Source organism: Perna viridis, chromosome 9, assembly GCF_037379345.1.
Source record: "Perna viridis isolate PV_CMFRI_1.1 ecotype Kerala chromosome 9, ASM3737934v1, whole genome shotgun sequence".
In the NCBI taxonomy this organism is placed as follows: Eukaryota; Metazoa; Mollusca; class Bivalvia; order Mytilida; family Mytilidae; genus Perna; species Perna viridis.
Window position 1 is genome coordinate 22,303,886 of NC_142453.1, and position 16,655 is coordinate 22,320,540.

General features: G+C 33.2%; 1 long non-coding RNA gene across 1 annotated transcript; it reads left to right on the forward strand.

Annotated features, from left to right (window-relative positions):
* The first annotated feature begins 8,169 nt into the window (after positions 1 to 8,169).
* Positions 8,170 to 11,759, forward strand: LOC148607347 (uncharacterized). Its single transcript, XR_015915462.1, has 3 exons — positions 8,170 to 8,714; positions 9,248 to 9,364; positions 11,687 to 11,759. It is a non-coding gene; the product is annotated as an uncharacterized LOC148607347 (long non-coding RNA).
* The last annotated feature ends 4,896 nt before the right edge of the window (positions 11,760 to 16,655 follow it).

Here is a 16,655-nt window from a genome sequence, read left to right on the forward strand (position 1 = left end):
TTATTAGAATATTGTCATGATACTAACAAAAAACGGGAATATCCGATGAAAACGTTACGTTAAATCTACAAATTAAGTGGCCGATTGAAAGAATAACGTCAGTTATGAACTCTTAGATAGATAATCCCATCTTGCCCAATCGGGCTTACTTTGATATTTTAACGGACGTTATTTTGTATATAAAACTCTACTTAGATTTTCTGAATGGATATCCGTTTTAAACACGTTGGTTAAGAAAGGTTTAAACAAATTTACCTTCATAACATGGTCCTGTAAATCCAGCCGCACATACACATTTATCTTGTTTTAACAGGTTCCCCCATTCGGGCATATTGTGGATCCAAAGCTAATTGCTGAATCATCACATTGTCGTAATACACATAAACTACTTGTGAATGCAGCTGTGTACTAACCTGTCATCTTAGTATTGGCGTAAAGCATGTGTGACCTATTTTCACATAAGGGAAGAGTTCCAATTCAATTCAAATTGAAAGTAATAACATTAAAAATAACGACAATATATCACAAATGCACAGTAACTCCAATGTGGCTTACATGTAACAGATTTACATGAAAAGTTAACTACGTGGAGATCTCATAATGATTTTACTGCGTCAAAATTTCGCTAATCTTTATTACTGTGATGATACATGTATATTTGAAAAAAAACTTCTGTCTGCTCCTTATGATCTTTTCTTAGTAACGATGGTCATGTTTGTCGGTGGATGAAACAATTCCAAATCTGTTTAATGCAGAACCCCAGGTTGGTCCTAATTGGTCAAGTAGTGTCAGAGAAGAGGAGTGTCGAAAATTGTTATTGACGAGGGACAGACCACAACGAAGCCAATGAATGGCAAAAGCTCATATGGCTTTTTGGGCCAAATGAGCTAAATTAATATAATAAAATAATGATGAAACCTATAAAATGAATATGTAAATACTTATGGTAAAACATGAATTTAAACAGAATCTCATTTAAATTTTCCGTTTAAAACCAAAATGTTTTGGTATTTACTTGAAAGAGCTACCAAGGCTACAGCGGCAACCAAAAGAACGCAATCCAGGGATACAGATCAGACACGGAAAACAGACACACACAACAAAGAACACAAAGTAACCAACATCATACATACAAAGTAACAAAAGCAAATGCGCAACTCGGACTTCACCAAAAACTGGGAGCACGGACCAGGTAATTTTTTTTAAAAATTACATATTGTTTGGATTGATTTAAATGCATGCATTTTATATGTTGTCTAACATTCTTTGACATGCTATTGTACCTTGAAAATGCTTCGAATTTATTATTTTTAGCGTAAGAGAAATCAAGGGAACCAAGATTTTAGCGGAAATAAAAAAAAATGTAATCCAGAGACATAGACCAGACATGGAAAGCAGACAAACACAACAAAGAAAATTAAATAACTAAAATAATACATACAACGTAAAAAAGTAAATAAGCAACTGGGATCCACAAATAGCTGAGAACATGTACCAGGTGCACCGGTAAGGTAAGCGTCCTCTGCTTTTCTAGAAAGACCTGCTGAGTTGGTCATAATAAAATATTATAATAGTCTTGGGTGGACGAATGAGAAAATTATAACCATCGGACTTCGAACAAGTTTTGAAAAAAAAGATTAATAATTTATCATTTAGTTTCTGTGTGTTTTCTGTGAGTTGTTGTGTTTTATTGTATGTGTATTGTTTTGGTCTACTCATTGTTTCTGAATTGTGGATATTCTCTTTATAGTGTTAATCATGGGCTCCTTGCTTTTGCTTAAAAGACATGATTCTCTCTTTATCTTCAATCTCAGATCAAGTGCTAGCTTGGTTTTATTATATAAATTAATGTTTAAATATACGTAGTTAATATTAAATAAAGAATTGCAATATTAAATATACTCTTTATCGGTTTCACGCTTTATTGACATTTTTCTACAAAAAAAGTTACATACAATGTAAAAAACGGAAATATCAAGATGAAACCCGGACAAAACGACTACCATTGAGGATGGCCAGTAAACCAGATTTTATTTCAATTATTGATATTTACTTGTCACTAATACAATATGAATTATTCCCCTTGAGTCAGTCCATAACTCGCAAACACACAGATGATCTAAACTAAACACTTTAAAGACCTACATCATCTGTGTGCAAACATGCTCCAATTTATTCTTCGGCGGGTAACAAAACAGGTTATATTTTTCATATGAGACTTTGTGATTTTCTCGGTACGAGTCCCGATACTTATATGTTTATTTAATTGCCATAAAGTATAGCCGAACTATCTGAACGTCTTTCGGAGACGGAAACTTTTCACAATAGTGATTCTAGCCGCAGACCATTGGCTACAATGTCGAGAACTTCGTTGACATCAGATAATCAAAAGACGAAGAGTAAACGCTTTTCGAAGACAGCAGAAATAGAGACATGTATGAATGCATTAGAAACAAGGTTTGACAATCGTTTTGACCAACTTTTTGACCTGATGAAGGCAGGTAAAACTTCCAGTCCTACGGAAACTTCTATTTTTAAAACTGGTGGTTTAGCCATACAGGAAAATGAAGTAATGGGAAACGCTTCAAGTAGGGAACGTGTAACTATTTTACCATTGGTCCCGAACTAAGAGGAAGATTTGGGCAGCCCTAGAGTTAAAGATACTGATGAACACTCTATTCTGTTTTTGCATCCGGATAGTCGGGAAAGAGCCGATGTACTGGGCTTGATGTCAGACAATGACAGTGGTACAAACGATTTCGTGAGTGCAGATAGTCCTAATCAATTTGTCAATTCTAGTAACAAGTCTAATTAGTTTCACCAATTATTACCTAATGACAATAATGTTGAGGTTGTTAAAGGTAGCAATGATAGACTACCAAATATTTTCAAAGATGAAATTGACACTGACAATAGTGATGCATCTGTTGGCTTAATTCTTGAAAATTCACATATTAGGATGTTAGCTAGATCATAGATGATTGATAATCCTAGATATTTAACTTTTTTTCAGAGAGGAATATAGACACAATTTCCCTGTACATGATAAGTCGTTATCACAGTTACAAGTTCCAGGACTTGAAAATATATTAGAACCTATGATAAGACATTTACATCCAAAAAGGAATGAAAAGCTGGTGTATTGGAAAGCAGTTGTTTTTGATCCTTTGAAACAAATTGAGAAACTTTCTTTTTTCTGGTCAAGTAGCTAGCAGAATGGGTCTTATTACAATGCTTTATTTACAGCAGGCTTTAGGGACACTGTTGAATAAATTAGAATCTGACAATGGTGGTGAATAATGTTGTCAGGTATTTAAAGCCTTATTTTCAATTTCAATGAAGGCACTTGATCAAATTAGTCGTTTTGGAGCGTTCCATCACATGGTGAGAAGAAAATGTGCTGCAGCTGATGCAGGTATTGATAAAAACCTTAAAGATATTCAGCTTAAGGTTTTATATTTACCTCTCACATGTAAGGGTGTGTTTGGAAGAGACTCCAGAAAAACGTAGGGAGCAAAATGATCAATTACAAGATTGGTCTCCTTACGTTTTCTTCTACTTCAGTGGTTTCTGACAATTCTAACAAACATAAATTAGAATATGACAGCTGTGAAGGTTAGTTAAATAATATTCAGTGAACCAAGGAGGTGGTTCTCATTCCAGTATTTCACGTCGAAATACAAAGTCAGGAGGAAATAAATTTTCTAAGTCTCCAGCGTTTCCAAAAGATGAAGGATACGAGGCTTAAGGATGGCAAAAGTGGTGGCTTTAGCAGTACTGGATCTTGGGGAAATTATTTTTGAATTCCCAAAAAGTAATCTAGTTGACTTAAAACAGGTAATTTTATATCAGAGGAAGGCAGAGATACCTGTAGGAGGACGTCTCAGATTTGTCTTTCAAATTTGGCAAAAAACAAACAACAAACCAATGGGTTTTATCAATTGTAGAACAGCGTTACAAACTAGAATTCATACAGAAACCCAATTTGCAAGGAATAAAACAAACTTCTGTTTCTCCAAAAAAAATAAATAAATAAAAAGAAGTAAATTATTTGATATAAAAAGGCGTAATAGAGCTGGTTCCAGAAGATCAACACTTTCAGATTTTTACAGTACATTTTTTCTGGTACCAACGAAAAATGGCAAAATGAAAACAGTGATAAATCTGAGACCCTTAACAGGTATCTCATGAAAAAAAACTTCAAAATGGATACTATGAGTAATTTGTTGAACGTAGTAAAGTCAGAAGATTGGGCAGTAAGTCTAGATCTCAACGGTGCGTATATTCATATTCAAATATTTCCAAAACATCGGAAATTCTTTAGGTGTTTAATTCAAGGCAGAGCTTTTCAATTCAAAGCTCTGTGTTTTGGCCCAACGACTGATCCTAGATGTTTAACAAAAGTTGTATCAGTAGTTGCAGTTTATCTGAGAGCAAGAAAGATAAGCCTAGTAGTATATCTAGACGATCGGTTATTAGTAAATCAAAAGAGATTGCATCTGATATTAGTTCGAAACCAATGTCTCAATCTTCTGACCGAACTAGGGTTCAGTGTGAACAAAGAAAAGTCCAATATGATACCAAGTCAGGGATTAATATACTTGGAAGGATTTTTCAATTTGAAGAAGGGTTTACTCTATCCAACACAAGCAAAGAATTAATTCCCAATGCTCGTTTTTTATGAGACCAATTCAATTACATCATTTTGGATTTTGGAAACCTATGTCGTCTCAAAATTTGAAAATGAAAAATTCCTGTTACTCCACATCTATTATCACATCTGACTTGGTGGAAAAATTCAGTGAACATACTGAGAGGTCGATCTTTACAATCTCAGTCAATGTCAATAACCATAACAACGGATACTTCAAAAATAGGTTATGGGGTGTTTTAAACAACACAATTTTCCAGGGAGAGTGGAAGGCATCAGAAATCAAAAAGCATGTCAATTGGTTAGAAATGGAAGCAGTGATCAAAACTATTAAACATTTTCATAAACACTTGATTGGCCAGTCAGTACTGATCAGATCCGACAACACAACACTTTTCAAGTATATAAACAAACAGGGAGGGACCAAATCTTCTCAGTTATGTTCTCAGGGAGAAGATGTACGCTTATGCATATCCCCCAATTTGCCTGATACACAGAGCGTTAGAATATATGAGGCAGTTCAACTGTCAAATTCTTCTAATTGCTCCACTATGGCCACGGAGACATTGGTACCCAGATCTACTGGAACTGTTGATAAAGTTTCCAGTCAGACTGCCAGTGATTCAGAATCTGTTGTGTTAACCTAAGACACAAATTTATCACCCAGATCTTGATATTTTTAGTCTGACTGCATGGCGTCTGTCGACAGATCCTATCAAACAGGGGGATTTTCAAAAGAAGCTAGGAAACTTCTCTCAGTCTCTTGGAGACGATGTACACAAAGGGACTATAGTTCCAGTTCAAAAAATATTATAGCTGTTGTGATAAAAGGGAAATCAATTCCAGTTCTCCAACTTTGAGCCATATTACAGATTTTCCTGTATCACTATTTGATTAAGGTTTACAATATAGAACAATTGAGGGTTACAAGTCGATGCTTTCAAATGTTCTTCCTCATGTAGACAATGTACGAGTAGGTCAGTATCATCTTATTGTTCGTCTCTTTAAAGGGGTCTTTCATTTCAGGCCTCCTAGCATGACATTATTGCCTGAGTGGGATTTACAGACGGTTCTTGATATGTTACAAAAACAGTCTTTTGAACCTTTGAATGCTATTGATTTTCAATTTGTAATATTTAAAACTGGCGTTTTAGTGTCTGTAACTACTTTTAGGAGATGTAGCGACTTGCAGTCTCTTAGAGTGAACGACACCCAAATGAGGATGCAAAAGAATGGTGTCCCATTTATAAGGTCAGAGTTATCAAAACAAGACCATCATAATCACACGCGATCAAAAATGTTTTTTTTTAAATACAATGGGAAGTTAGATCCTAGGAAATGTTTATTTCAGTACCCAAAGGTGACTAAAAGTTTTAGAAGTACTTTGGAGAAAGATCAATAAGGTAAACCTTTTCTTTCAATTTGTGAACCACACAAATCAGTATCTGTGCAAACTGTTTCCTGGTGGATTTTCAGAGTAGAGTATCGGAAAATGTAAAGGCTCATTCAAATAGGGCAATTGAACCCTCATGGGCATTATATAAAGAAGCATTATTACATAACATATTAGAAGCTGCAGATTGGTCTTCAGAATCCACTTTTGGGAAATTCTATTTAAGAGATTTCTCAGCTGATGTTTTGCATGTAGATAAGTTAATTATTTCGGCGAGTTGCCTACCAGTTTTGTTTTGGTGAAAGTATCTTAATAATTTATGGTGGAAGTATTCTATTCAAGTGTTTTTTGATGAAGAGTCAACGTGACACAGTTTATTTGAATGTTCTTTATTCAAATTGTGTTGCTGATATTTCAAGAAATGAGGGAGATATTGCTTTGGAATCATCCATATTGTATCAGTGACAAGTAAGTATTAATAATTTAAATAAAATTTCTAAATTTGTCATCAAGTTACAATTTTATGAAATATTAATACTTACTTGTCATCTTTCCCACTACCTACCCATGCTATGAGTGATATTGGTTGGGTGTTTTGTTACCCGCCGATAAACTGAAGCATATGTGCACGCAGATGATCTAGGTCCTTAAGGTGTTAAATTTAGATCATCTGTGTGTTGGCGAATTATGGACTGACTCAAGGGGAATAATCCATTTGTATTAGTGAAGTGATGGGTAAGTATTAACATGTCATAAAATTGTAATGTGATTGCAAATTTTGAAATTTCTAACGAAAACAAAATCGACATTAGTAGAAATTATATAATTTTGAGAAATAAATATGTTCCATCAATTGGTCATTCCTTGCTTTAATTTTCTTTGAGTGTATGGGGTGAGGTAGAACTGTTGTTATTGCCAGAAGAAGAACACAAATGTAAAGTTAGATGATAAATTTTGTTACACACATCGTTGACAAAAGTCTTAAATGGACTCAGTGATAATTTCCTGGCTTTCTATTCTAAAGTCTTTGTTTAGAGTAATCAGAGGAACAAAAATTAGAGGGTAATCAAAGAATATAAAATAACCAAAATAACTCATACAAATGAGCAACAATGACTTTTCTGACTTTAAAAATGAGAAAAACTGTTAACAGGACAAACTAACTCTGCTATTTTAAATTCAATGTTTATTTTTTGTTTTGCCTTGTCGTTCAAATCCTGTATCTTTTTATAACGTGACTGGTGCCTTATTTGAATTCATTTCTAAGAACAATATAGCGTATAAGTCACGATGTGTTCATTTCTTTTAGTAAATGGTTTTTGAACTTTTCCCTATATTTTACACGAAACTAGTTAAGACAATTATAAATTTCCTTGTTGTTTAATAGTACAAATATCACATAATAATTAGGAATTTAATCATGCTTGTTCTACCGTGTCAGTAAACTTGTGTCCGCTTGTTGTTATTAACAATTTGTCCTGCAACGTTTCCCTATAATTTACATGAAACCATTAATTTAAAAGATGAGTAGAAAGGTGCTCGTTGTTGAAAAGTACACTACTACGTGTGAAAATATACGAATTTAATTATTTGAAACTTTTCAAGAGTTAGAAAGATTTTAGCTGTAAAGGAGAGTGATGAATACGTTCTTCGCAATTGTTGCCGCCATACTTTCAGTTAGGGTAAGTAACTCTATACTGACAATTTTGTTGTATAAAAGCAAATTCTCTCAAAAGTATCAGGATTCAAAAGAAACAATAAAACTCTCATGTTACAAATATCGTCAAATAGGTGATTGATTCAAGGCGTTGCAAATGTATTAAAACAACATGGTGTAACTTATCTCCTGCAGTTAACCTGATGTTGAATGTTGTATTATATTATGTTTCGAGAACATTTTGATATAATCATTTTGTATATTCAATAGGTCGAAGTAACTCCAACGCCACCTAAAGAAGTTAATTGCCCTTCTACACATTCAGATACGTATACGAAATGTGACTGTCATCCTTGGCCTCTGCAATGTAAAACGGATTATAATTGCAAAGGGAGTACGTCATCATTGTTTTTCCTTGAGATTCAGTTATATATATGAATAATACTTTATCTTTAAATATGAGTTCTTGGTAAAATACTTCATTGCTAGTCAATTTTCAAAGTTATATAAATTCTTGTCTTCTTTTTTGTACGAATTATCCACTTCAAAAGTTGAAACCAATCCTATAGATGCAATTAAATAATATGGTTGTTTCTCAACTTTTCAATTAGTTTCTTTAATAATTTCCATAAATGTGATTTCCAATGGAAATATTTGTAGTGCAGGTGAAAAAATATAATCTGATGTAAGTGACGTGTAAATGGGTAGTTTGTACTTTGGAGTTGATAGTAAATATCATTTGAAATATGGGTATTAAATGTGTGTGGTTTTATCAATTTTTTGTTGATAATAATTTGAATTATTTGAAAATTATTACTACTAAAGCTGATTGTTTATAGGAAAATTCAGTTTTAATTGTGCTTTTATGCATTGGCTATTTGATCAAATGCGTATGAACAAACATTTTTTCTTATGATTCACTGATTTCTTCTGTCTACATATAATTATCATCTAAGCTGAGAAATGCTGCGCAATGCCATGCGACTGCTTGAAAAGGTGTCTTCCTCCTGGAGGTAAGTCTAAATTAAACATTAAACAAAAATAAATATATATGGTAGATGCATGGTTATATTTGAATTAGTCAGCTCTTAGATTAAAAGAAACTCATTTGATGTAGGTTATGATTAATAAAAATAACAAAACAACAACAAAAAAAAAAAAAAACAAAACAAAACAAAAAAAAAACATAAAAAAACAAAAAAAAAACAAAACAACACAACAAAAAAAAAAAAAACACAACAAAACAGAAAACAAAACAAAATAAAACAAAACAAGCACCACAGTTTTGGTTTTGACTACTTCTTGTATACAATTACTGTTTGTATCAAGAACAATATATTTGATTATAATAATACTGATAAAAAAAAACCTGGAAACACGTTTACAACATATCAAAATTTGCAATATATATGACTGTATCTTTTTTTGCCTTTACTGATAAGTCAGCAACCGGTCATCTATCAGTTAAAAGAAATGATCAATTGAAAGAAAATTTTGAATACTTTGTAATGCACTCTGAAACAGTACATTTTTGTGTATTTTTCAGACTGTTACTTCAATGGTAAATCGTATCGCATAGGGGAAAGCGGTCCAGCTGCAGATGGATGCAATACGTGTTCGTGTAATCCTGACAAGACACTAACGTGTACTTATGTTGGATGTAGTGAGTTCTATTTTAGTTTAAGTGTTTTGTCACAAGTATACTAGAGTAAAGATTCTAGCTCTTTTTTTACATTATTAATATGATGATCCAGTTTTGAGAAATTTTCTAGGGTAAATGGTAAGGAATCCAATAAGCTGTTGTACGTCTGAATTCACCTCAGTCACATCACTTATATGTCGAAAATATTCTGAACCAATGCATGCAGATACAAATTTGACGCTTAAACCAATTAAGTAAATCTTGTCTCTGTGCGTGTAAATTTTAATTTTCGATAAAATCTGTTTTGTGTATTAAATGGATAACTATTTTGACGAACTAGTATATATTATTTTCCTCATTTCAATTATTATTCATTTAAATTATACTAGTATATAGAGACACTACAGAAAAGTCTAAATGCTGGTAATGTCTGGACATAAGTTTTTGACTCTAATAAACACAAACTCGAGAGTGTCCTGGGGTTTTGTTCCTCTGGACCCCACGAAGGCATTGCCCTGAACACACTGGGGAAGGCTTCAACGGCCCCAGACGGATAAATACTTTTATGAAGTGCTGGCCTCTTAAGGAATAGGCAAATTTAGACAATGTGGGAACATACTCCATTGTCTATTGAAGAAGGCTTGACATGTCGTCTATCTCAGAAATGTCAAAGAATTAATTACAAACGACTTCAAAGGTACAATATGAAGAAAAGGGAAAGTTACCTCCCGTTGATAACGACATTACACTGCATTTCGTAAAATGTATAATTTGAATTGCTGACACTTTAAAAAGAAATTAATGCAATTTCTGCATTAAAGACTTAAAATAACATTTTGAATGAGATTTTATGAAAAGGCTTGTGGGATTTCTCACCATGATTCACCAAATGTCTGATTCCTACAGAGAATAAAACTTAAATACACAAATCGTAATAATGCATTGGATGGTGTCTTTTTTTTATTATTACAAATACATACATGCAAAACATATAATACATATATATGAGTTTAAATTCAAAACCTAAATTACGTATTTTACATTTATTAATACTGAATTTTAATAATACATTAGATCGAACACGCATTTTGTTACTGAACATCTGCTTAGGACATTTTTTTTGTAATATGTAAAGATAGGAGAAAGCATGTATTTTTTCAAATGAGAAAATAAATGCACAGGTCCCTATTCCTCAATAGATTTTAGCCAGTCCCTTGAAATGCGTTTACTTTTGTAGAAAACAAACTCTTGAAAAATTACGTAAAACATGCATAGTTTCAGCCCAAAACTTCAATGTGAAAGCTCTTTTCTGGTTTATGGTTTAAATTTTTTTTTTAAATGTACTTTTGTTGCATGGTTTCTTTCTTTTCTTTTTTTAGCTCACCTTGCCGGAGGCCATGCAATCTATTGCCATCACTGGGTTTCCGTCGTCGTCATCGTCGGTAATGATTTTTCAAAATTCTACTTCTCTGAGACTATTTTACCACTTAAACTTGGTATGAATGTTTCTAGGAGTATCTTGCATAGAAATGATATGGGGATTTTTGATCCATCGGAAAACATAGCCGCTGCTACTAAAATAGAACATAGGTTTAGACAGTAGTTTTCCGCATTTATCTCCAAAAGCGTAAGGTTAAGTTGATGTCCGACCTGTAAAAAGTGTTCAGCATGAGGAGTTCTATATGCAGTCAAATTTTCGCTTTAATCTCTTAAGCCATGTTGGAATTATTGCCCTTTTTCAACGTTTTTTGCTATTTGTAATGTTATTTCTCTCAAACATCTCCTCTGGCACTATTTTACCAATTGAAATTAAACTTTATATGTATGTCAGCATAGAAGTGATGTGGGGATTTCTGATCCGTCGAAAAACATGGCCAACATTACTGAAATAGAACATGGAGGTCGGACAGTAGGTTTTCGCATATATCTCCAAAACCGTTAGGTTTTGCTAAATTCTTTCAACAACTGAAATGATCCTTATTATCAGGACTTCAAAAGTCTTCAGGAATAAAAGTTGTCAGACGACTCCTTATATGAGTTATCACCCTTGAAAGGGGGAAACATAACAGGTTTTTCAATCAATACCTTGAAAACTATGATAGATAGAAAGAAACTTTCAATTGCTGAAATAATCCTTATGATAAGTTCTACCAAAGTTTTCTTGAATGAAATTGTTGGACAACTTCTTGTTAAATTTATTGCCCTTGAAAGACAAAATTCAACCAGCTGAGCGATTCACGCTCCTGGGACCCTCTTGTTTGAGTTAGTAAATTCGATTCTGTATTTGCATGAGTGCAATAATTGGAATATTATATTATAGTAATAAACTGTAATCAATTTCAGATTAGAACAAGGAACAAAGGTATGATGAAGCAAACTTAACAAAAGAAGATAAAATATTAATAAAGTATAATTGGTTCAAGTATTAGTGTTTTTATACAAGTCATTTCTTTGTATCTCTTTCAAAGAGTAATCAAGGGAACCAAAGTAATAGCGGTAATCAAAGAATGTAATCCAGGGACAAAGACCAGACTTGGAAAACAGACATTCAAAGAACATAAAGTAACTAAAATCATACATACAAAGTAACAAAAGTAAATGAGCAACTCGGATTCCACTAAAAACTGGGAGCATGGACCAGGTGCATCGGTAGGGTAAGCGTCCTCTGCCTTTCTAGAAACACCCGCCGAGGTGCTCATGAAAAGTCAAGTCCGGGGTAGACAAACGAGGAAAGAAACTATGACCCGTTGAATACATCAGTTTTCATGGTGCTGATGGATACACCATAACGATCCACGAGTTCATGATGACGACCACAAAACCTCTGTAGTGATGACTTCAATCTTGTAGCAACATAACCCTGTTCCAGAAGCCTATTTGTTAGAGTTCTAGCGCGATACAAAAAGTCTGCGTAGTTTCGGCAAGCTCTTGCATAACGTATGAGTTGTGATATGAACACTCCGTACGCAGGAGCCGAAGGGATGTTGCCACAGATGAAAGGAAAGTTAACAATTCTGAATGAAAAGTCATCACGTTTGTCGGAAAGTTTGGTCAATAGTTTTCCTTTACCATCGATTTCTAAGTGTAGGTCAAGATATGAGGCTGACTTAACAGTGTCTGTAGTATCCTTTATCTCAAGTTCTTTTGGGTAGATAAGATGTATCAAATCCCCGAAATTAGAATTGTTTAAAGATAATACGTCATCTATATAGCGAAAACTGAGATTGAAGGATCTAGCCAAACGATATTCTTTCTTTCTGATCAGATCAGCTATGAAGTCAGCCTCATAAGATTGAAGGAATAGCTCAGCAAGTAAAGGAGCACAATTTGTTCCCATTGGAATGCCGAACGTTTGTTGAAAAACACGTCCACCACACTGGACAAATATGTTGTCGATTAAAAATTCCAGCATTTTGTAAACATCTTCCTCTGTATATTTGGAAGATGATTTGTAATTATTTCTTACAAAGTATGAGGAATCTCTACCAAGAACTATATCTTTGTATCTAGGTGTACCATCTTTTTTGGAAAAACAACGATGTATAATGTTTTTAAGTCGGGATTTTAACTGAGTATGGGGAATAGAAGTATACAGTGTTGAAAAAGCATAGGTTTTAATGCTATTGGTTTTTATGCACCGTTATCATTAAATAACTGAGTTTAGATGTCGAAATATTTTATTGCGTTATATATTCAAGTATGTGTTCAAAATGTATAATTAATGAAAGTCCTAGAAAACATTTAACAAATCCATATTTGAAAACAGTATATACAAAATCAAGGATCATTAAAAGTTAAATTAAGGCATAATTGTAGAAAATATTTTTTTTCGACAAATTCAATCAATTTGTTTTAGGTGTTCCGATTTAATGCATTGTCCTTCTTCGAAGACGTTCTTTAAAACATTCTTGTTTTTGTGGCTGATATTTGTTTGTAACTTGCTCTAAGTACGTTTGTCTTTTCTCTAAAAAAATGTTGGCCGATCATCCTGCCCATTGAATAATATGAAAAACACCTACCATCACATTATAACTAGACCGGCAAACGCTGTACTGTACGAAAACTTTAAATTGCCGAGATACATTGACCTGATTATATAACAATACATAACAATACATAAGAATGCTTCAATTCAAATAAAAATTCGATAGTACCCAAATCTTAGGAGCTCAAATTGAAATTTATTCTGATTAGTATTTATATTTTAACCTATACATTTGGATTTCCTCTGACACTAGACAAAATTTATCTTTAAAGGTCGAAATTCAATGCTGATAAATTACTAAATTAGAAACTTTAAAAGTGACATTTTTTACTGTTCAAACCGACACATTGCTTTTGTGCCAATAAGTATTTCATTTGCGCTAAAACATCTTCGATTTGTCCCACAAACCATTTTTCATTTGGGATTAAAATAAATTATTAAATTTGAGCAAATAGCAGGTAAATTTGAGGTAGCATATTCAAACGGCACTTGGGGCACCGATGGTTTCGACCAAATTGTCCGTCCGATTCTTTAATTTCATTAAAAGTCGTATTTTGTAAGTTTCGGGGCCTACAATTCTAAATATAACAAATAAATGCCTAATACCACTATCAAACAAAACATCGATTTTTTCCTTAAAGCACTATACATGATTGTAAGTAGTAACAAGCAATTGCTTTACATGTCCGTTCTACCCCAAGGACTTAATATTAATATTCAGAGTACTAATCGTTAAAACTATTTACTTGAAACTTTATTTATCTTTTTTACCTAACAATTAATTGGAAATAGCGCCCAAGAAAGAATTAGTACTTGTTGCAAATGAAATAGTGAATATTGTTAACATTGGGGCAAAAGATGAAGCTGTTTAAACATTAATTAAATGGGATTCAATTGTAGTTATCAAATAGTTTTGTTTAATTATGTTTTGGCCCCTTTTTGTATCTAACTACGCACACTGCTTAGCGTTGGTCAAGTACTAAAGTTGAAAAAAGGTATTTTTTTGCTCTTGACATACTTATAATCATGTTCCCATCATAAATTGTTTCCGCATTTGTCTATTTTTCTTTTGGTCCACGATTGTTCTCGATTCAATACGACGTTACGATAAGAGTTGTCGTTAATATCGTTTACGGAAGATAACGTTGTTTTGTTGCTCTGCATTGAATGTGTTTGAAGGAGGTTGAAAATAATACTTTTATCACAAAGAAAGATCGAGCAATAATAAAGAAAGAAATGTGATTGAAATAAATTATACTCTCTCAAAAGACTTGAGTCCTACAAATGTTTAATTGTTTATTTGTTGAAAAAGGTCCGTATTTTTAAAATTTTTTATCAAACTGTAACAAACGATGCCTTTGAAAAAAAAAAAAAAAAAAAAAAAAAAAAAAAAAAAAAAAAAAAAAAAAAAGAGGCTTTTTACGCGAAGATCTCGTTAAGGCACTTTAAAAAGTAAGACAAGATATAATGAATGTGAAATACAAGTAGAAAATTCACATATTTCGTCGTCGGGTGTGTGCCGCATTTTTGAATTGGGGTACATTGCTGATCAACTGAAGGAATGTCTAAATATACAGAAGACTACCGCCGCAAGTAGCCGATTGTTTTTGGGAAAGTTGATTTCGATAGCATTTTGACGATTACAGGTCGTACTTGTAACTTTAAAAATTCCGTGGACACAGGGAAACAACACTCAAATGGAGAGAAAAAACAAGACAAAGGAATGAAAGGTTTCCACATTAACATAAAAACGCTTTAGGTAAGCTTAATCTAAGTAGAAAATTACATCGCAAATTTGACAATTCTAATATCGTTGGGACTTTTTTAGACCCTTCTATAAGTTTATCTTCCCTGTATCAAATAGATCCGATGGAGCAGTGTAGCGAATAGACTCGTCACATCATGAGACGTTTGTATAATATTGATTTGTTGTGACATCCATCATTAATTTGATCCTCTATCCTACATACTAACACCTAGATGAACTGTTCCGTACTACCATACATAGTGTACTATGTTACAGCCCTAGATAAATCCCACGAGGAGGAATGACCCGGCCAGCGAAAGCTATATTTTGATATAACCTAGTTGACCGAGTGGTAGAGGGCGCTGGACTTTTCGTAGACGGTATTGCTATAGATGTCACAGCATTGCAAATTTGACAGTTCTAACATCGTTGAAAAGTTTTCAGACCGTTCTATAAAGTCTAAAGGAATCTGCCAAATGTAATGGGTATCGGATCATTAACCAGCACAGTCACGGGGAAACGCTACAAAATATTTTGCAACGTGCACTGCAAGAGTGCTTATGTAATAATGTAATATATTTGCTCCACTGTCCCATCTGTGGCCTTCAATATGTTGGTGAATCTAAACAGCCCTTTCACAAGCGTTTAAACGGACAGAGGAGCAACCTAACAAAAAAGCCTTTACTCCCAGTGAGTCAACACTTCAGGTTACCCAACCAATGCTTCGATGATTTCATGAAAATGGAAATCTTCATCGTAGAACAAAACACGATCTGGAGCGATCTACAGAGAGTAAAGCGGGAGGGATTTTGAATAAAACAACTCCGTGTTTTACACCCACATGGAATTAACAAAAACATTAAGTTCTTCCTGTTTTGTTTAGTTTCTTTTAATAGTGTTTGTAAATATTTTTAGTTTTATAGTTCAGTATTCAAGATCAACACACAACGTGTGTCTATAACACAATGTTCAAGATCTTTGTTAACTGTCGATAAAATTTTATACGTCACAGGTATTCGGGTATTCACCTGATTAGGTAGTGAGTTGTGTTCTCAGACCATTTACTTTCATACACACACAGTTTATTTAAGGCACTGAAGAAGGTCATTTGTTGACTGAAAATTTTCCTCATTAAATATTTTATTAAAGTGTATTAACATCTTTATCGGTGACGTTGTACAATCCTTTATATATATATATATATATATATATATATATATATATATATATATATATATATATATATATCTTTATTCCCATTAATCAGTTGATTAGAAAACATAAACAAATCCAATTTGAGACACAAGAAAAATAGGCACGCACACACACACACACACACACACACACACAAATGAGTAACGTGACAGATTTATGGCGGGGTTACGTGTAAAAATTGTTTTACCAAAATGCTATTTGACCAAGTTGAAGTGTAGAATGAAGTCATTACGAAACACTCAATTTATTTTAACTTAGAACGTTGGTAGTTAAAAAGAAATTTTGATGAATAACAATAAGAAATATAAATATTTCGGCTGAACATTTAATCGTTGTACTTAGGAATATATATTTTGCCCAAAATT